Source organism: Haemaphysalis longicornis, unplaced genomic scaffold, assembly GCF_048455015.1.
Source record: "Haemaphysalis longicornis isolate Haplotype H1 unplaced genomic scaffold, Haemaphysalis longicornis Haplotype H1 scaffold_4, whole genome shotgun sequence".
Classification (NCBI taxonomy): Eukaryota; Metazoa; Arthropoda; class Arachnida; order Ixodida; family Ixodidae; genus Haemaphysalis; species Haemaphysalis longicornis.
The window spans coordinates 15,811,503-15,832,224 of NW_027526361.1; the positions used below are offsets into that span (position 1 = coordinate 15,811,503).

Consider the following 20,722-nt stretch of genomic DNA (forward strand, 5'->3'; position numbering starts at 1 on the left):
CGTCCACCTTCGCAGGGCGGAGCGGCCTTGAATATTTCTTTTTCCAGAGGCGCAGGGAGTGGAACGTTTTTTCACCGGACGCCGACGCGTTTTTCTTCGCTCCATGAGCCACGTAACCTTTCATACGAAATGGCGACAATGTTTTGTTTTATGTTGTTTTAAATGCGTGAAACCTGAACAGTAAGAGAGAAAATTCCGGGCCATCTCCACTAACCTGAATATTCGGGAGTTGCGAAACATGCAGCGTACAAGTGTACTCGAAGATTATCTTTCCACATGGCGGGCGCTGACTGGGCGCCGGAGAAGCGCCGGTGGAAGCTAAGAGCAATCGCGCGCTTGCTGCTGAGGTGGCGCCCTCTCTTGAGTTAAACCGGATTTAAGCAATTTGTATGTTCTATCTGCCCCAGTATGGGGTAGTGGCAGAGGGCAAAGCGACCGCAGTGCAATGCCCGCACCTCGCCATGGGGGCTCGTCCTCGGTGATCAACGAAGCCTGGCAACAGGTAAGTATGACTTTTCTTGCTTCGACCGATCACGCGACCCGATCAGGCCTAGCGTCGACAGCGGGTCGGTACTTGAGTGTGACACGAATTATAACCCGTCTACAAACAGCTTCTGCTTGTGCTTGAAGATTGCCATGGAGCGGACAGGGAGCGTTCCACAAATCTTCAAATCATGTGGGTTTATTTTGAACCGGTTTTACCTATTCTCCACTTTTCTTTTAGTACGCGTTACGTTCTAGCGTGAGGCGTGGGAAAACAAGTGTTCCGGTGTTGTAGTACCGTCACTACTTGAGACGCCGACAGCCCGAGCTTCGCCTCTGAAAATTTGCAAAAAAGTTTCGCTACGCCAATATCGGAATATCAGCGTTCATCTTACTAGGCGTTGTACAATAATACCGCACTGCGGGTACGTGCAACTGCGTGGGCATGAATCACTTTGCTAAAACAAGCAACTGTCGGGCATACCGAAGCGACGGGGCTTGGGCCTAAAGTTTTGCTTTGAAGTCTTTCGTTGTCAACAGGTACTTACTGCTTAAAGCACACTGTTTGCAATTAGTACGTTTTTTTCAGTGGGTATACCTGTTGTCCACGTTAAACATCAAAATGCGACGTCAGACATAACGTTTTATGTTTAGGCTTAGCGTTAGGTAGCCTTTAAGTGGGGCCTTTAGACATGCCAAGCAACGTCGTGCGCATTGCGCGTCTAGCTGCGGATTACATGTTAGAACTGGACGTTAAACCTAAAAGCGTGCCTTACGCCAGGCCATCGCGCACTGTCGTCGCTTTCTCCCTCTACTGCGCATCAACCTTTGTGCCAGTGAGTTGTAAATTGGAAAATACGGGATGCTCTACCAAATGTTGGAGGGTCTAAACTCGGGAAATCGGCATAAGGTTTTCGAATTGAAAGAACTCAGGTTTCAGGGCCACACTGAGCAATTTCGACGCGCAAAGCAGTTTCCTTAACTCTCCGTTAAGTTCCATTATGTTTCGCTAAGTTTCGTTAAACTGAAAAATTTTGTGGTAAAATGAGGAAAAAGAATTTGGTTTTTGTCAGCAGGCCCAAAGTCTTTGCTCGTTCAAATTTTAACTAGTGACAGCGCACGCTCAAGGTTTGAGGTGAAAGGGAGCACGGTTATGTGGCGCTCCAAGTCGTCCGGTTATTACATCGGTCCCCTTGGAAAATAAAACCACGCAGCTAGGAAAGCTCGTTTGCCACCATTATGTGGGCAGCTTTGATTGCCGCTCTGAACGTCGACCGCCGGTGCGAGAATCTCGTTACGATTCCCTGGAAGACAAGCCGTTGTCCACAGAGGGGCATGCGGGCATTGCACTACAGGCATTTTCCACCCTCGCCTGCGGTGGAAGAACCACCGTGGCAGGGAGCGAACACAGAGATATTAATGATCGCGAGAAGGAACGCCGTGGGAAAGGATGTATACGGAGAAGCATCAGTGCCGAAAAAAGCAACATTACAGCCCGCAAGAGCCGCTGCGTCAAGGACATTTGCGGACGGGTATCTGTGTATGTCAGGTAGCTCTGATTACAACTGACGATGCATGTGGTTAAACTGTGTATAAGTAGGGCCGGGATTGGGGTCACAGATCGAGACGGAAAATGCAACGGTTGGGGATATGTAGCTCTTAGCCCAGAATCCCATTTATATTTGGCTAGTGAAATAAATTGAATTGAACTAAATTTTCAATGCATCGCACTGCGTGACTCCGGCTTGAAGGCACAAATTTTTGTAATGGCTCCGTTACTCCAGCTGGACCTACACATAGGTGACTTTTCAGATATTGCAAAACATACGGCGAAAACACAATTACCGGAAGGATTTGCCGAGCAGTGACACAATGGCTTGGAGTCAAGACAGCACGCACTACCTTTGATCGACCAAGTTTTGCGTACTTAAGCATTCCCAACGCCGATTACTGCTGGTAAATAAAAGTAGACTCACCCAACCTACAACTTCCATGCTTCTCGAAAACTATTAAGCTACGCTTTTCCCTGTGCCGTTGCACTAGCAATGACAATTGTCCGGCTCAACGGTTCCATTTCCCTGGAACCAACTTGACCCAGGCGGCCACTGACCGCAATGCCGCCTTCGCGCACAAGTCATGTTGTCAAACGATGCGGATTAACTAGTTTCCTTCGCAGTCACCGGCAAGTCGCCTCGCAGCAAACGATACAGCTGGATTGGAACCATTTGCGCTCCCTAGTAATCGGCACTTGTCATCATTACGTGCGCACTGAACGCGAGACCAATCAGTAGGTCGGGGCCTAAGGCCGGGAAGTCCCCGACGTACAGGCAGCAGTCAGCGTTCTATGCGTCACGTGCCGGGCTGTCGTCGCGCTTAACCCTGGAAGAGGACCAATAGGTGACGTCGTGCCAGCACACCAGCCGCCCGCTGCTCTGTCGCGCGCTTCCGACGGCAGAGGGAATATGATGGCCCCGTTGTCCCCTCTCGCTAAGTCGCGCCACTTGCAACCGAGGGTCGGTGCGTTGCCGACGCCCGGTGAAAGGAGCGGCTGTGGCCAAGGTAGCGGCGCGGCGCACTTACGGTGGTCGTCGGTGCGAAGGCTTCCTTGTCCTGCGCGTCGTGCAAGGACCGGATTCCGCCACGTGCCGGCACCGTCGGCAGCAAACGTTGTTCGGCGGCGGCCGTTGGGCGCAAGCCGGAGGGCAAGAGGGCGCTCTCCTCCCACTCTCGATAAGCGCTCCGGACAAGTGGGCTGCGGCCCTCATACCAGCGGCCGCAGTGGACCGACACCCGGCGCCAGTGGCTCGCACGTAGACGGCCCCTGCGCCGACGGCGCTCGCAGCGTGGGCGGCGCAGTCGGGTGCCTCCTCATTTTGAACAGCGGTCGTCGGGCGGGCCTTGCGAGTTACTGCCGGTCTGCAGGGAATGCGCGCTCCGGGCCGGTGCCTCCGGGGCGTGAGTACTGAAGCGTCTTGTAAGCAGCTTCCAACCGGGATCCCGCTCACGGACGCCCATCCGACGGTGCCGACGAGTCGAACGGCAGATTAGCGATCGGCCCTCCCGAGGAAACTGGCCCCGGCCGAGCATCTGAAAGTTGCTGCTCTGGCCAGCTTGACCCCGCTGAATAATCGACCGGAATACTCTTCACTGTGTAGCACTCGCTGTGGAACGATTTTCGTTGTCTTGTTGCGTGAGCTTAACAACGTATCCGGTCCCGTCAGCTTTTACACGATGGAAGAAGGCTGTCGTAGATGTCTTTCGACAGGCCCACAATGCCACTGAGCTCCACCCCTCGGCGACGTCACGGAAAATGAATAAGCATGCAATTATGTCAACAGCAAGTCGCCCTACACGGCGAAATTTATCGTGTCACTCAGCCCGGTGGCTCAGTGACTAAGGCATTGTGGTGCTGGGCCGGAGGATGCTGCCTAATTCGATCCCGGCTGCGGCGGCCAATTTTCTGTCTGAGAAGAAAAACGAAAATGCCCGTGCGTCGATGTTTCGGCGCACTTTAATCATCCTTAGTTGGTCTAAACTGATCCTTAGCCCTCCACTAGGGCCCGCCCAGGCGTAACTGATCCGTCAAGCTCCAAAATTAGGGATTTCTTATTTTAGGTTCATTCCTTTCCAGAAGGCCGCAAACAATAAATATGAGGTGCCACTGACGCTCACAACAACCAAGTGTCCCTCGTATGTTATCGGCGTGTGAACGAAAAAAAATCTCGCAGAGAGTACTTGTGGATGAAAAACAGAGTGATAATACACACTGAAAATAGCCCACTGAATTGTTTTTTTCCGCGCACGAAAAGATGTCAGGCGGTTCCTAAAGCTCCTGAAACAGCTAATGCCAGTCTGTTCATAGAGAATTTGTTCCAATCCATCAAGCGATGAGCCATGCCCATCGACAGGTTTCACGGAGAATGACACAGTGAAGCAGATAATAACAGTTTTATTAAAATTTTCTGTAATAACCATGGCTTAAACATGCCAGAGGGGATATAAAAATGCATTACAAATAGCATGACAGGTGTAATTTAAAAACACGATAAGCACCAATAAAAAATTGCTGAATATTTCACTAGCTCTATGCAAGGCAGTCTGGAAGTTGGTGTCGACGTTCTTCTGTTAATTACTTCTAAGTCTAAGTACCGTACAGATCTTCCTTTGCCATGTTTTCGGTCACCTGTGGGAACCGATTTTCTCTTTGTTCCTACGTTGCTTCTTGCAACAGTTACTGGTCCGAAAAGACACCTACGCTGAAACAAACTGCGGAAACACATGGACTGAAGCAAAGGCACGTGAGAACTCGGAGATTGCGGACATATCACGAGGCGGTTACGTTGGTCTTGGCGACAGAGTCCTGCTGAACGAATGACACCATTCACTGTTTGGCTGAGCGTCTGCTCAACTACCATAGCTCATTTGATTCATAAAACTGAGAAATCAACATCAAATAAAGCGCCTTACTCGTTGCGGCCACTGCGAATAAAAGGGTAATTCGTTGAAACTTGTGCATATTACGTTAGTTTTTGAGCTGGCATCTATGATGGTGCCACGCACTGATTGTGTGTCCTCGACATGACCGTTCTTCATACATATGTATTTTAAAATATTAAAATAAATTTGCCTGCTTTACTTTTTTTTTACTTTTAAGGGTTTTACTTAAAGGGGCACTGACACAAAAATTGTGCATCTTGTTTTTTTTGTTGCGATAAGTAGCTAGTGACCTACTTATAACCTGTAGAAACCTCATTTGCTTCAGCGTGCGACGGTTGTTTAATTAGAGGCATTTTCAATGCGGCCAGTCGCAGTTTCGGTTTCAGCGAGTGCCGCGAAACGATGGATTTTGTGGCTTTTGTGTGAACAAAGCTGACCACGTGACCATCGGAGGGATATCACAGAGCAGAGCCGCCGTAGCGCTGTCGAATCCGCATCGACGGCAGTTTCTGCGAATGCCCCCACGTACTGATCTCGTGAGGCGCTTAATTAAAAAGCGACCGTGGATGTGACGCAGGCGCTGCGAGTGCAAATGCTACCGCGGCTAAAGAACGACGCGCGACGCTCGAGACGGTGGGTGGCAAGACGCGCGCTGGGAGCAGCCGGCCGGTGTGCCTACAGGTCCGCCTACAGATGTGTTCGGCTTAGCACTGGGGCAGATATTCGAGTGCCGCTCTCGTAAGTGGTGCAGATGACAATTTTTAATGCAACCCGCCATCGCATCATTAACTCCTTTCTCATGTAAGCCACCATGGTCTGGACTTGGGGACAATTTCGTGCAGCGGTAACAAGCTATCACTCGAGCTACCCGCGCCGGCCTGGGCCACATCGCGGCCGTGGCCGCCGCCTGCACAGCGACCGTGCGGCTAGTTCAGTGGGCTTTTCGTGCCTTCGGCGCGTTTTCGCATCCAATGGTAATAAACAGTAATAGGAACAGAGTGCCTGGAATCGCTGTACAACTTTGGTCGCGGCCAGCTGCCCGATGAACTGACGAAATCACGGCGCCTCCGCCGCCAACGATCGGGTCGTTCGTTCTCGAGAGCAAAAGCTCCGCCCTCCGGCCCTCCGATTGGAGCGGCGAGCCGGGCGAGCCGGCGAAAAACGCCGGCAGTGCGGAAGCGGCAAACACAAACTCGCGACGTGTTTGGATGTTGTTTATTTACACGATATCCGCGGGATGTCGATTGCGCGTGGTCCTCTGCTGGCTGCTCGGTTGCGTTTCGCACTCTTTAAAATTGATTTTAAATATGTTCTAGGCTGTATTCGCCGCTGATATTTTGCAGATGGTGTATATGTGTTCCCACCAATCTATATCCGAAGTTATCTCGCCTTCAAAATTTTGTGTCAGTGCCCCTTTAAAACTTGTTTAGGAATGTTGTTCCCCTTTGTTTAGGAATGTTGTTCCCTAGATTTGTATTGGTGATGTAGGCCTCACTTCCTGCACAAACTATGTCTGTGTGGCTACCACCTGCATACGTTAGAGGACGAAATGTCTGTGACCTTGCTGTTTTGATGCGCGTGCCAAAAAAAAAAAAAATGCCGCAATCTCCTGTTATCGTCTGAGTCTAGCGATGAAGAAAAAAAGAAATAAACCCGCGGAGCGCTGGTTGACGATTTTGAGGTAGAAGACAAAAAGTTGACACCAAAATTCAGTGTCCCTTGTAAAGCACGGTGTCATTACATACACGATTTGGCTATGACACTGACCAAAAGAGTATTGTGATGCACAAGCTTTCCCCTCCTCCAAAGAAACTAAAGGTGTGAAAGAAAAGAAATAGAGCTTTTTCTTCCCTTCCTTGAGCAACAATAACAAGCATGGGGCAGTACTGCTGATTTAAATCTTCTTGTTGGCCGAAGTGAACGTCCCGTGGATAGCAGGAGTGATGGTGTCAGAAAACATAATGAAACACTCCCGACGCAAGCAACAGGCGTACGAAAGGGGTGGCTGAGGGGGCCACGGCCCTGCGAAATTTCCGGGTTCGTGGGGGTGGGGGGGATGGGACAACAAGTGCACTGACTCAGCTTATTGTCCAATTAAGACAACTGAAAATTATTGTTCGTTCGCAAGTGACAACTCAACGAACTCGCGCAAATTGGATGTCTGCTTGCGATGACGTCAATAATAAAAATAATTTGTTACATAGTCGCCAGTAGTGTACCCCCAATGAATGCTGATGTTTTTTATTGATTTTTTGTTTTCTTTTCATCGTGTTTTTTTTTTAACTTTGCCCCCCTTTTTTTCCGTATTTCGGCCCCCTGCGAAACGAAATCGTGCGTACACCATTTCCCGACGCTTTCACTTTCTTTAAAGGAACACTGAATACAAAAACCGAAGGGGGTCTAAATAGATTGATTGGCGTCCCCAGAAAACGAATATACCAATCTCTGGGGCAATACCGATCAAATAATCTCGTGAATATTCAATAAATGAAGCTATCAGTAGCCCTCCATAGATGGCGCAAACGGCGACTGACCGGATGTGCCAAGAGCCACGTGACGAACAACAGAACGAGACGCACGCTTACAACCACTCAAAGAAACACGTAAAATCTATCTTTACACGTTAAATTTCACAAGTCGTACACAATTATTCATGCACAGGTATAATTCAAGCCGTGCCGACATTCCCAATCTGCCAAGCAACGGCGCCGCTGGCGATTGCGATGGTTATTGAGGTTCGGCGTAGTCCCATGCCTGTAAACTCCGATTGTACGCATACCAAGGCTTTGCTAGGTAAGTCCATTTGTCGATCCGAGAATATCAATGTATTTTTCGAATTTTCGGGTGAAAGTGCACTCGTACGCCTGTATAGGAATAGCACGCATGCCCGCGTACAGCCATTCAGGTGCTCGTACACCAGTGTATCTAGGCGTCGTTTTTACACTAGGTATTCGGCGTAGTTGCTACAAGAGGAACTAACACATAACGCCGCGTGGTCATGCCGAGTAGGGTGAAACCGAGTCATGCGAACCTGCGGTGTGAAGCCTCTTGTCCACCTCCCTTCGGCGGCGCGCCGTAAACTTTGATCAGATGACGCCACTTTGCGTTCACTTCTATCCTTCAGCTATGTAGCTGCTCATACTCACTGTTCCTCTCTAAGATTTAATAAACCCCGTTAACCACCCAGTATAACCGAAGTCCAGTGGTCTATACGCAAACCCACAACGAAACAGGCGCTACACTGGTCGATGTCGACCCAGGCCGTAATATGAGCAGCCTTTAAACAAGTAAAAATGAAGGAAGCTCACAATAACGCGCAAGACGTGAAGGTAGCTGTACGTAACCTTCACGGCCATCACGACGGTTTAATTCCACGATTGCAGCTGATTTGCTTCTTCTTCGCGGCCGCAACCACCTATACTCCATCATTTTTGGTATCAGTGTGAGCTTCCTTCATTTATTTTGAAGTGATAATCATTGGACATCACCTTAGAGGGGCGTACGCTATGACGTGTCTTTCTCGTTCGGAGCAAGTGTTGCAATGATTACGGTGAACGCGGGAGTTTTTTTTTTTTTTTTTTTTTTTTTTTTTGGGGGGGGGGGGGGGGCAAATCTTGGCCAATCTCCCTAAATGGGTATGCTTGGCTTGAGAAACGTGCGCCGGGGACGCTGGACAGTCACCGCGAGCCACACACACATGAGCGCTCGGCATTTTCTTGTTTTTTTTTTAACTGCCGGGTGGTGGTCACCGCGAGGAACGTGCTCACGGCCGCTCGGCATTTTCTTGGTATTTTTAACTGCAAACACCATACACTAATGATTCGCTAAACAGCTTCGCTGTTAAAAGAGGTGCACGTAAAAGCTCTACCAAAATGAAACGTCGTGGATGCAGACAAATCGCGCATATTATTGTGAGCTTCCGAGACGATACTGCAACACGAAAGAGCGCCCCTGATGTCATTCTCGCTGAGGTTTCGGCGTCCGCTAGACGTTGTGTGGGTAAAGTAAAAGGTCGCGCGGTACATTCACATTGGTTAATTACCACCTGAAAACAAAGACAAGATTGGCGCACATAGGGCGGCAGCTGTACGGCGGGTAAGTTGTTTTGTCTTATGCGCCGAGAGCGCGAGCGCTCCTGCCGCCGCGATGCACTATCAGGAGTGGTGTGCTCCATCAGGAATGCTCAAACCTACTAAGCTAAGGCTTGGTAGGTTTGAGTATTCCTGATAGAGCGCAGCACTGCCGCACTCGTTTCCGTACGCCGTTTGCTTCACGCGAAAGGTCATGGAATGGCGCGAGGGAAGAAACGCGTTTTTAAATTGGTAATTTCTCCGCAATTAAAGCATCTTTCGCTGCCGAATAAACGCTGTGGGCGCTACGGGGCAGTTGAACTTTCGTCTGAACCAAACTTGCCAGTTGCCTTGGGTGTCCCTTTGACGGAGCAGCGACCGCAGCTCGATTCACGGATCCGTGCCACAGCTCCGATGTTTTTCCTGCCGTGTGGACGAAGGAACGCTAGCGCAACGGCGACAGTGAACGTGAAATCGGTGGAGGCCATCGCCCCGTTGTTACTGGATCCTTTCGCTGAGCCAGGGCAGGAAGTCGGTGATGCGCGTGCAGATGCCGGGGTAGCGCACGGTGGCGCAATGCTTGCCGAACGAGAGGACGCCGATGAGGAAGAAGCGGTCGTCATCTGGCAGCACCAGCGGGCCTCCCGAGTCACCCTGCTTAAACAACGAACTCGTCGTTTTTTTTTTGTGTGCACGTTATACGCATATAAAACTTACTTGGTAATTTTAGAGCGACAGATGTTGGCTGGTCACTGTCCGATTTTGCCGTGCCCACGGTGCGTGGCAAAACCAATGCTGACATCACCTGTAAAGAATACTTCACTGCAAGCAGGGTATTACTGAAAGAAAGCCAACTTCAGAAAGGTTAGGCTCACTTGATTTACCAGTTCGCGTTGACCGATTCGCGTTTACCAGTGATTACCGAGCAATTTCGTTTAGTAAGGTGATCAAAGGGTAGTGTTTTCTAACAGCACAGCTGTTTAAGCTTGAGCAGGCATGGTCCACTGACGTTGGCCAAAAAAAAAAAAAAAAGAATACTGAGATAAAAACTCCCCCGGCGCGAGGCGCCCTGCACAACTTTGCTCGCCCATGTTCGCCCATTTTCGCCCATTGCTCGCCCATGTTCGCCCATGCTCGCCCATGTTCACCATGGGTGTTCGCCCATTTACCACGCATGGGCGAACATCCATGCGTAGTACGATCTTCCCATAATATGTAGCCTTGCTTTGATTTGCCAGCGTTTCCAGTGCTGCAGGCATGCTGCTGATCCCCCTTTGATGACAAAATAAAAGTTCGTTATTTAACGTATCTAACGCTCGAACATTTACAGATCGGGGCGTGCGCCCCGAGCAATCCCGTTTCCGTCCAGCCTGCCCTCAAACGAAACAGAAAAAGCCCGTCTGGGTGGCAGTTTAATCTGGTGCTGTACGCACGGCAGACCCTAAAATTATGCTAATCTAATGCTACACGCACCGCAATAACTCAGTTTATTGTACACAATTTTTTCTGGCCGTGCGGAGAGTCACGGACGTGCATATACCACCGAGGTAGGATTACACAAAAGCGCTGTCACTATTAGCGCATCTTGATACGCTGAGAAAATATTCGGCTAGGAAAACAGGATAACACCACTTCCAGAAACAAATTGCTTAAAATGGCGTGAAACTAGACGCTGTTACACACGTAACACTGGGTAAAAAACGTCACCGTTAGGCCTGGCCGCTTACGCGGGTTGAAGTTAGAGAGCAACTCTGCTTCGTTTAATACGAGAAGACGAGGTTAACTACTGCACTCGTCTTCTTGTTTTAAAACAAGAAGACGAGGTTAACTACTGCACTTAAATTGACTTCTCGGCAGTATTTCCTCTTATAGGGTCGTCAAAGCACCGAAAAAACGAAAGTTCAAGTCACGAAACTGCTTCGGTAAACACCACGCCGCATCGCTGCAGAGAGCGCGAGTAGTGCTGGTATCCGCCACCGTGCCGGGTACGTGCGGTGGCTCTCATGCTCGTCCGAAAGGAAAAAAATGGCTGCGGTTTAGCTCAGCGAACCCTATATATGCGTAGCGAAAGCTTGGCTTAGACTGGATAAGTTTTGGTTTCACTTGGTTAACCTTTGATTCGCCTGTATTAACGTATTTTCGCGCGTATAACCCGCACCATAAATGCGAAGATTTCAGGGGTTAAGTACAGGTGCGGATTATAGGGGAGGTATTTCCTTTGGTGAAGCTTCACCGCAAATCGCGTTGGGCCGGGATGCCCCTACACTTGTAATAGTGACCAAGCCACTGTTATCCCATTGACAGTGCATATTTTGCACACACACATCTCAACGATATACCAGCCTGAAAAAAATTGGCTCCAATTCGCGCTGTGAAGGTGGTTGGAAAGCAAAGCTTTAAACGACACCCACAACAATGGCCCATGCGATGTCACTTGAATTCACACACAAGGCTCTACAAAGAGTGAAACCAGAAATTCTGCCTGCCGTTACCTGGAATTCGTGGGGGCGGCGTCCAGAAAGCAGCAGCAGCGTCGGCCACGGCCGGGCTAGAGCGGCGGACGCCGCCGCTGTAGCCCGGCCGGGGAAAGAAAATGGAGAGGAGCGTCTTTCGAAGGGTGAGACCGTAAAACCTAACCATCCTGATGCGCTAGCTTGGGGCTACACTACCGCGCGACACAAGCGCAGACACCGAAACAATTCGGCATGTGAGCTTAGTGATTACAATTTATACCGATTTAAACTACTGTAGTTAGTTTAGTAAGTTCGAGAATTGCGAGAAAGCTGAGGGAACTTTTATAATCGCTATTTTTAAGAACCAGTTGCTTCTTTCGCCTTTTGTAATACCTCTTAAAACAGAACCGAATTGGTAATCACCAATTTAGAAAACGGAGTCCCATTCATGCAAGCACTGCGCGAAAGGTAGCCTTTCTCTAGCGGCCAGATGTCTGTATGTGGTCTCTACATTTTGCTTTCCCACCCTGCAAATCAATCCTTAACGTATGTTTGCCGTACGACCACTCAATTCCGTCGTGTGCGGGTTACACTGGAGGTGCCGTCAAACAAGTTAATCAAGTCTTGCGAGTGCACCACGCAATGGACGCGAAGCTGCACCAAAACAGGCCCAAAACAGCCGTCGCTAATGCAGACGACAAAGCCGCACCGCCGAAGCCGCCGCCGGCGGGCAGGCACTTCCGCGCGGGGAACGCTAGGCAAATTCGCAGCGCCATGATTAGTGTGATCCATGAGTGATGATGATGATGATGATTTCTATTGGTTTCCCCTTTGTATCGGGGTGATGACATGTCATCTTACCAAAAAGGACTAATATACCTATGTTTTACACTCGTGGTTTAATACTAGCGCTGCTTAGGGCAGGCACTAAAGCTTATTAGGCCCGAAATACTTTTTTTTTCTGTTACAGGTGGTAACTGTCTTAGGCGATATTCCCCTCTCTGCTTTTCGTCCACCAGCATTCTAATCTTCTTTTCGTCCCCTCGACAGCCTTGAAGTTAACTTCCTCCGTGATACCCTTAAATCCTAGGGTTTCTGGAAGCCGAATATTTCCTTCATGTAGATTTGGATGGATACCCTCACATTCTAACACTATGTGCTGCATAGTTTCTGTTTCTTTTCCGCAGACCACGCATACTCCATCATTTTGTGAATACTTCCCCACAAAGCTTTTAGTTCGCAGGCAACCTGCTCTAGCCTCAAAAAGCAAAGCGCTTCCCTGTGAATTATCGTAGAAATTTTCCTTTCTGATGTTCAACTTCTTGGCCCTGTACATCTCTAACGAGGTTTTAGCTTCCATTTTTTCCCTCCAATTATTTGTTTCACTCTGCCTTGCCTCTTTTTTCGTTACCTTGGCTGTTTTGGAAAATATGCAGGCAATACGCGGGAATATATTTTTTTATTATTCATCGATGGAAAGGGGGGGTGGGGTGCGGGTTATATGCAGAGGCGCGTTATACCCGCGAAAATACGGTATTGTAGTATTCGTTCAAAGCCTGCCTTTGTGTACGGCTGTGGTCCAGCTTCCGGCGTTCTCCGAGCCGAACGGCTCGCCCTTCCTGAGTCTCTGCACCGGAGGATCCGGAAGGCTTCGCGCGCTCCACATTCCGGACCCTCTCCAGTGAAACAGCTCGCCGGGCGATATCCGAGGGGTGGTCAGAAGCCGCTTCCCGACGACGGTTCAAAGCCTCCAGTCTCCGGGCAACGCTCAGAAAAAATAAGACGGCCCCACCTCGCTCTCATTCATGGCCAAGCTCGCCAGCACGCGGTGAGCCACGTAGTCAGGCGGCGACTCAGCTGCGGAGAGCGCATGCGCCAAGCCGGCGGCGGAGCTCAACCCGGAGAGTCACGTGATGCGGTACGGTGCAGCGGCGGTCAAATGGAGGTCAATCCTCCCCGACGGCGAAGCCACTCGACGAGGTTAGTAAAGCTTTGCTTTAAAACTAGTAGTCCCACGCACGCATGCACGCACGCACATATAGGCTTGCTGGCTTCCTCGCGTCGCTCGCGTGTTCATAAACTAGCGCTGACGCGCATACATGCATGTAATTTGCGAGCACGCGATCTTATTTTGTCTAAGCTGGTGTGACGATAAAGGTAGGTCGAAGTTCCCATGTTGCATGAAGCGACTGTTTGAGAGAATACTCCATCACTCCACTTCATGCGTAACACATAATTTTCGTTTTTAAAATCGCAGCCCTGTATCCCGCGTTCGCGGTACATCACGGTATCGCTTGATCAGTCACTCGCCCGCCCGGCCTTAGTGCGTACGTACACCGCCCGTGTCGGTTTTAGCGTAGACGCGGGAGATCGTCCCGTGCATAATCGCCGCCGACTTCTTGAGCGCGCATGCATGTTTGGCGTGCACGGCGCATAGAGTTTCTTAGCAAGTATACTAGAGAGGAAAGTGTAGCTGGGAATCCATGTCGTCGTGGGGGGTTATGGGGAGACCCCCGCTTCTGGCTTGGGCTTGGCATGACAATTGGATTCTTCAGTGTTTTTTTTATTTGCTTTCTTACTATGCATTAACACGTCTACGAGCTATGAGTTAAAGCGAGATATGGTGGCTAGACACCATTGCCGAGATGCTCCCTGTTTTGTGGTAGCCGTGAGCCGTGGCAATGAAGGGCTTGGTAAAAAAGCAAGCATTGCGTGATCATACCTAACGTCTGTCATACCGCAGTCAAAGGAACGGCGGGGAAAATGCCGCCGCGAAAGTTATCCATATCTGGCGGCCGTCCATAGTTGCGACCGTCCATATCTTGTCTTCCACGACTGTTTAACACCAAGTTTTCCTTTTTTATTGAAGTATGAACCAACTCGCAACAAGTTTTGTTAAACTGCAGCTGACGGTCGGTGTACCGGTTCGCCACGATGGCGACGTTTTCACAGGAATTCTCAAAAACGTTTCCACGCTTTTCAAACAAATTAATATTTGAAATAATGCTAAAATTAATAAAATCTAAGTCTAATGAGTTACTCCCAAAATATTAAAGGGGCCCTGAAATGCGTTTTGAGCACACTAAATTGACTAGCGCAATCGTTAGATTGGGTCGTCAACATCATCTGTGCCAAGTATTACTCTTTTACGCGCAGCGGAAAGCTCACACTTTTGTTGCAAAGTTTGTCGCTTTTTTCTCACCCTTTCCTTCGTGTTTTTGGACGCCGCCATCTTCACATGTCTACATCATCGATTCCCAGATGTTCGTCATGAGCTAGACATCCTGCTATTGGGCGGCTTTCTCACGCACTTCCGGCACCAAGAGATGAGTCGTCTGCTCAGCGTCGGCTCGCCGGCTGATCTGCCAGCGGAGTGCCGGAGCGCTTGGACATTTTACGACAAACGAAACAAGTGTAAACAAACGCTTAACCGTTTGTATTGAATGTAACAGCGCCATAACACGACATGGATATTATCTTACTTGAGTACGTTCCATAAAGAAAGCGTTGAAGCCCCGTGGCACTTCTTTCTTGCAATCGCAGAGAACGCCCTGAGCCGAATGCCTGGGTTTGACGCATACATTTTATTTATTCAACTTCCAAACAATCCAGAGATGCGTTTCGAACGAACACAACGTCACAACATGCGTTGCAAGTCCGAACCGCGATTGACAGACGATGGGTTGCCTCCTCCTGCCCCTCGTAACTTCTGCACTCACCTCGCGCGCGGTTTGCGGGGACGAACAGCAAGTCACTTTACTCTGGCGCACGAGCCGAGATGGCTTTTAGCCATGCACACTTCACATACGCCATGCGAGGTTGAGTCGTACGCCACTTGAGAAAGATAATCCAGACCATGGGAAGCACCATCCACCCGCAGAAGCATAACGTCGCATCTCATCGCGAAACAAAGGCGTCCACAACACACACACCATCGCCTCCTGTAATGCCAAACGCATCTCGCACTTCCAAATGGGAGTGAGTAGTATGCCTGAAGTGCCCATATGCCGCGAGGTGGGGCCCCAAGCTGAACCGGGATCACGCAACCGTAACTGACTTCTAGAGCGGTTTGTGCCTTGTTGCCAGGGCAACCGATGTTTGATATTGTCAAAGAAATGGCGGAAATGGTGCTCGCTCCAGCGCTAGAAAGCTCAGAGCCGCGCCGGAGCATGTTTTGCCAACGTTGCCGCTCTCCACGACGCGTCGCCCCAAGCTGAACTGGCGTTTTGTGCACGGGTTCTGTATCGGTTTAAAATGTCTTTTTCACATGCCGCCGCCAGGAATTACCACCGCCGCAAAATATGACCCGGCACCAGCGGGGCCACATCTGATACGGCGCTTTTTGGATAAACAGTGCGCTGTGCATCCAAGGGAGCGAGCGCAGGATCCTCCCCGTGCGGCTGCGAGTTCGCCGCCCATAAAGAGTCGCGTGCCGCCGATAGCAAAGTTCTGCAGCAACATACACCGCGAAAGGGCAAGGCCAGGCCGCCGCACACATGCGGCCAGATTTTTCGTTCGCTTTTCCAGCCTTGAGCGGAGAGCGGGATTCATGGTGTCAACAAAGCTTGCCCGTAGCAGACGGCTGCGTGAGCAGCGCAATAGCGGAAGTACGTCACCACCGGGGAGCGCAGTATCATGGAAGGGAAGGCTCGCTCGCCGTCAACAGCGGAGAGTAAGTTGAAAGGAGGAGGAAACGCGGCGCGGCGATAATGCGCGGTTTTTGATTTACGATTTCTCAGCGAATACTCATCGCTTCAACAAAATTCTTGCGGGAGGAGATTGCTAATACATTGCTTTATTTGGTTACATGTACATCCACGCATCGGCGGAAGGTATTTCAGGACCCCTTTAACATTTTTTCTTAACTACCAGCTTGACCTGCAGAATAGTAGGCACAACCGTTCCGGCAAAAATACGCTTTTCTTACTTTTTTCCTTTCTTTGAAACAGCCTGTTTTATTTTCTACTTATATAATAACACACCATTATTTCCGTTTTTGTGACCCTGAGTTCCAATATACGGCCAGTAAAACGTTTCAATCCAAGCCAATGATGAAATCGAGGGTTGGACGGAAACCCGTCTGGTCAAAAAAACACATGACAATAAAAAGTGGCACAGAAAAAGAATGTGAACAAGGCACCCGTACGGGAGCCGAAACGTCTTTTCTGGATTTTAAACATTCTTGGTCGGTGCCAGTTTTTATTGTCACAAGCCAATGATGAAACTAAGGCGAGCGCAATGGCGGCCCATGACGACGCAGACGGGCTTGATGCATAGAGTTTCGTAGGATGGCTTGATGTGAGCCGCATAGACGCTAGCGCCAGATCCTCTCTAGTGTATATAGTAAGAAACTCAATGGCACGGCCACGCGCACAGCGTGAGTCGGAATCATCGGCAGCTGCGCCGAAATTGCTCCGCACCTTTCATGATGCATGGCCTGTCAATAACGAAGCAATGGCAGGGAAAAAAAAAGTTGCAGGGGACATCTACGTTTAGGTCTTAAGATGTAAGGCGCGATAGCGTTACCTCTTCGTCAAGGGAGAGTTTCGAACGAAGCTTCGGCACTCGCCATTCATGCTCTCCGAGTGCTGAAGTTTACCCTAACGAAACTAGGAACAAGAGCTTTGTGTGGAAGAAGGAGCTTCACCGCGAAGAAGCGGCAATTAACGAAACCACGTATCCTTTCTGTCTTCTGCGCATAGCAGTATGATTGTCGGCAAGCCTCCGGCCCACCTTCTCCTTTCCACATTCAGTCTTAAGCAACTACGCCCGATTACAGCTTCAGGCGCAAGCTCTCTTTTGGGTGCGCAGACGTACTTTTCGGTTGACGGAGACATCGCCTTCCGTGGTCGCTTCATGAGCACGGGTGATAGCAGACAGTTAGCCTTTACGGTGGTCAGTAATGGTGTCCAGTTACGGTGCTCAGTAACGGTGTAACGGAGCTCAGTAACGGTAACGGTGCCCTGTAACGGAGCCCAGTTACATTGTCACGTCAACAGTGGCTCATCGGCGCATGCACCGACAGTGGGAGAACGAACTCACTACGCAGACGCGATGCTTTATAAATCACGCATCATTTCTGTCATAGCATCCGCCGTAGTTTCATTGCCCTCTTTCCAACGTCCAGTTAACTTTTGCATCTGGCTGCCTCAGTCATAGTTTCCGGTTGGCAGTGGTGACGTATTTCCGTGGACACTTGATGAGCACGGCTGATAGCAGACGGCTAGCGGGCACGGCAAAATCGAAAAATGAGGTTAATGACGCTGTCGCGTTAAAAACGATCGAGACATCCGTTTTTGCGCTTTGTCAAGCTTGCGTCATTGATGTTACTGAAAGGTGCATGCAATCGTTATACGGATTCATATGCTTGCACATTTGGAATGCGCAGCGGGATTAATCGGACGCTTTTCTATCGGACTGCATTTAATAATAGGCAAATAAAACATCCCTGATAAATTGGTATGCATAGATTGCTGGAGTGCACCTCCATGCTTACTCCCGCACTGAACAAGAATTAAATCTCAGTTTTACTCTTCCTACAGGATGTAGGAAGATGATGCGCTGGTTTACTCTTCTTTGTGCAGGAGTGGAACTAGGGCTGCATTCCGACCCACGTGAGAAGGGTACGCGGTTACTCTCTCTCTACTCTCCGTTCTTTACTCTCCCTTCTTAGGTGGAATGACCATTATATCCAATCCAACTCCCCGCAGGTTTCGTGGCGAGTGTGCCAACGCTCACAGGAGTACAGTGACTGTTGAACTCCTCGTATAGTCCCCGGTTTCTTAGAGTGTTGACCTAGCCGTTCACTGACCGGCCATGAAGGGCGACTTTCCGTGATATCCTGAACTCTCATAACCAGTTTCTCCTTCCTGGTGGGCCTCAAATGCCATCTTTCTCTGACGTCGCATTACGTGACTTAAAAGTCCGTTTTACGTGCCCCAGTTGAGAAATTCCTTAACCTGTATTTGTTAGCCATGTCTCCCTCGTCGACACTGTTGTCGCATGAATATGCTTTGCATCTGTCGGGAGCTTTGTTATCAGGAGCTACACGCCGCGGTGGCTCAGTGGCTATGGCGTTGAGCTGGTGAGCCCAAGGACGCGGGTTCGATTCCCGGCCGTGGCGGACGCTTTTCTGATGGAGGCGAAAAGCGACAACGTCCGTGTGTTCGATATTGCGGTGCACGTTCAAGATCCCCAGGTGGTCAAAATTAATTCGGAGCCCTCCATTGCGGTGGGCCTCACCGCCTGTGCAGCGTCGGCGCGTTAAACCCCATAATCAATCAATAATCAATAATTGGTGCCAGAAAAGTGGGGACGAAAAAAAAAAGCTCGAAACATGGCCTCCACCCTCACCCACTAAAATTACCACCATCATCATCATCATCATAATCACCATCAGCCTTCTCAGGTCCACTGCAGGACGAAGGCCTCTACCTTTGACCTCCAACCGCTACTGTCCTGCGCCACTAGAGTCCACAGTTTACCTCTGAAGTTCCGTATTTCAGCCCTCCATCGGGTTATTGGCCTTCCCCTTCTTCTAGACCCATCTCTTGGTATCCACTCTGTTACCCTAATTGTCCGCCGGTTGTCGGTTCGTCTCACTACATGGCCATCCGTTTCCCTTTCTGTATTTTCTTCATTTGAACTATGATATCGTCGACTATAGTTTGTTCTCTGATCCAGGTAGCTCGTTTGTTGTCCCTGAGTGTTATTCCTAACATTATTCGTTCCATGGCCCGTTGAGCCGACCTAAGTGTGTTTCCTAGTAAGGCGCCAAATTTTAGCTCCGTATGTCCTCACAGGCAGTATGTACTGGTTGTACATTTTTCTTTTCAGTGACAGCGGTAGCTTACCTTTAAATGCAGAGCATTTCAGTAACTCACGATGTCACCCGCGTTGACGTCCGTAGTCGAAGTCCGCACCCCTCCCCCTACACTATATAAAAAAGTACTATCCGGCGCCTGGTTTCGATCCCTCGACCCTGCGGGCGGAACGAAATGTACATGGTGCTCTACCCACTGCGCCACAAAGCCGACACAGAATGGGAGGCTACGAACGCGCCTAATATCCTTGACTCATTCAAACTACGTCAAGAAGCTGCTGATACAACGCATTCACTACCACCAACTCCCCAAACACTAAACGTTAACGCAATACACCCACCCCCTATGCGACGCATTTACTCGAGTTCCCCTCGCGGGGAGATGGGCCCAATTTTCATTATTTGGGAATCAGCAAAGCAAGACCGACCAAAAGCAAAATATTAAAAAAAAGGACACCAAGGAACCGAGCCATGGTTCGCATAAAATGTGCCTTGCATGGGCTGTGCCGCACAGCCAGACCTGGGAGAAACGCTCTGGCTCGATGGGAGGAACATGGTAAAGCGTAGTTTACTAATCGGGAACCCTACATGGTTGATTGCGTATTGCGGAGCGGTGCAGATCGCCGGCACTATAGTGCACTTGCACTATAGAGAGCAGCTGTGCACACAAGCGAGCCGTTTTCCAGCCTTCATTTGTGTGCGATAAAAGCGCACATCTCCCCCCCCCCTCCCACGCCCCCTCCATACCGACCTTCCATCGCAGCATGCTTATGATGGTGATGCCCAGAAACACGTGTTTCTGAAAGCATACAAGGGTAAGCCACAATTGCCGACGACGAAAAAAAAAATGCGTTGGTTTTACTCTTGCTGGAACAGACAATGCATTGTTTCTTTGCAAGGAATGTCCAACCTGAGGTCCGATATATGACACCATCTTCAGGAGCCCCTGGCTTTCTAAATGCAACTAATTCAATGTTAGTATAACACACTTCCGCGACGTCCATCTGCGTTTACTGATTTCGGGCACTGGAAGGATATGGCAGAAAACGTCCGCGTGATTAGGCGGGCGTATATAGTAGCCAATCACACGACGGGGCTACAGCGGTGGGCTGTCCTTAAGTGCCCAGTAGCTGTTTTCCAGTAGTAGTAGGAGGAGGAGTAATAATAAACATTTTTTTTATCTTAAAAAGGGAAAGGAGTAAGAATGGAAGTGGCCAGTCTTTAACTACAGGAGGCTGCGAGCCCGCACCGATTCCTGGGCCAGTCGGCCAGAGCTTGTTGTAGCCCTGCAGCCGAGCTGGTCAGTGCAGGCACCGACTGCTCAGATGATGGGATGCGGAGGGGGTTGGGGTTGTCTGGGCAATAATGCACCAAGTGGTAGGTAGTAAGAGGGACGTTGCAAGTGTGGCACTCGTGTTGGAAGAGTGATGGGAAAATGTGTGAGAGAACCGTGTGGT

General features: G+C 49.8%; 1 protein-coding gene across 6 annotated transcripts in view; it reads right to left on the reverse strand.

Moving 5' to 3' along the window:
* Positions 1 to 20,722, reverse strand: part of LOC144178302 (proclotting enzyme-like) — a 439,300-nt gene that overhangs the window by 67,610 nt on the left and 350,968 nt on the right. For 3 of the 6 annotated variants that reach the window (XM_077706047.1, XM_077706048.1, XM_077706043.1), the window contains exon 1: positions 9,334 to 9,471. The exons of 1 other annotated variant lie outside the window; for it this stretch is intronic. The gene's annotated coding sequence lies outside the window, so the exon portion shown is untranslated. Of the gene's footprint in view, positions 1 to 3,063; positions 3,349 to 9,333; positions 9,472 to 20,722 lie in introns of those variants that run through there. 2 more of the 6 variants (XM_077706050.1, XM_077706049.1) reach the window with 2 other exon arrangements.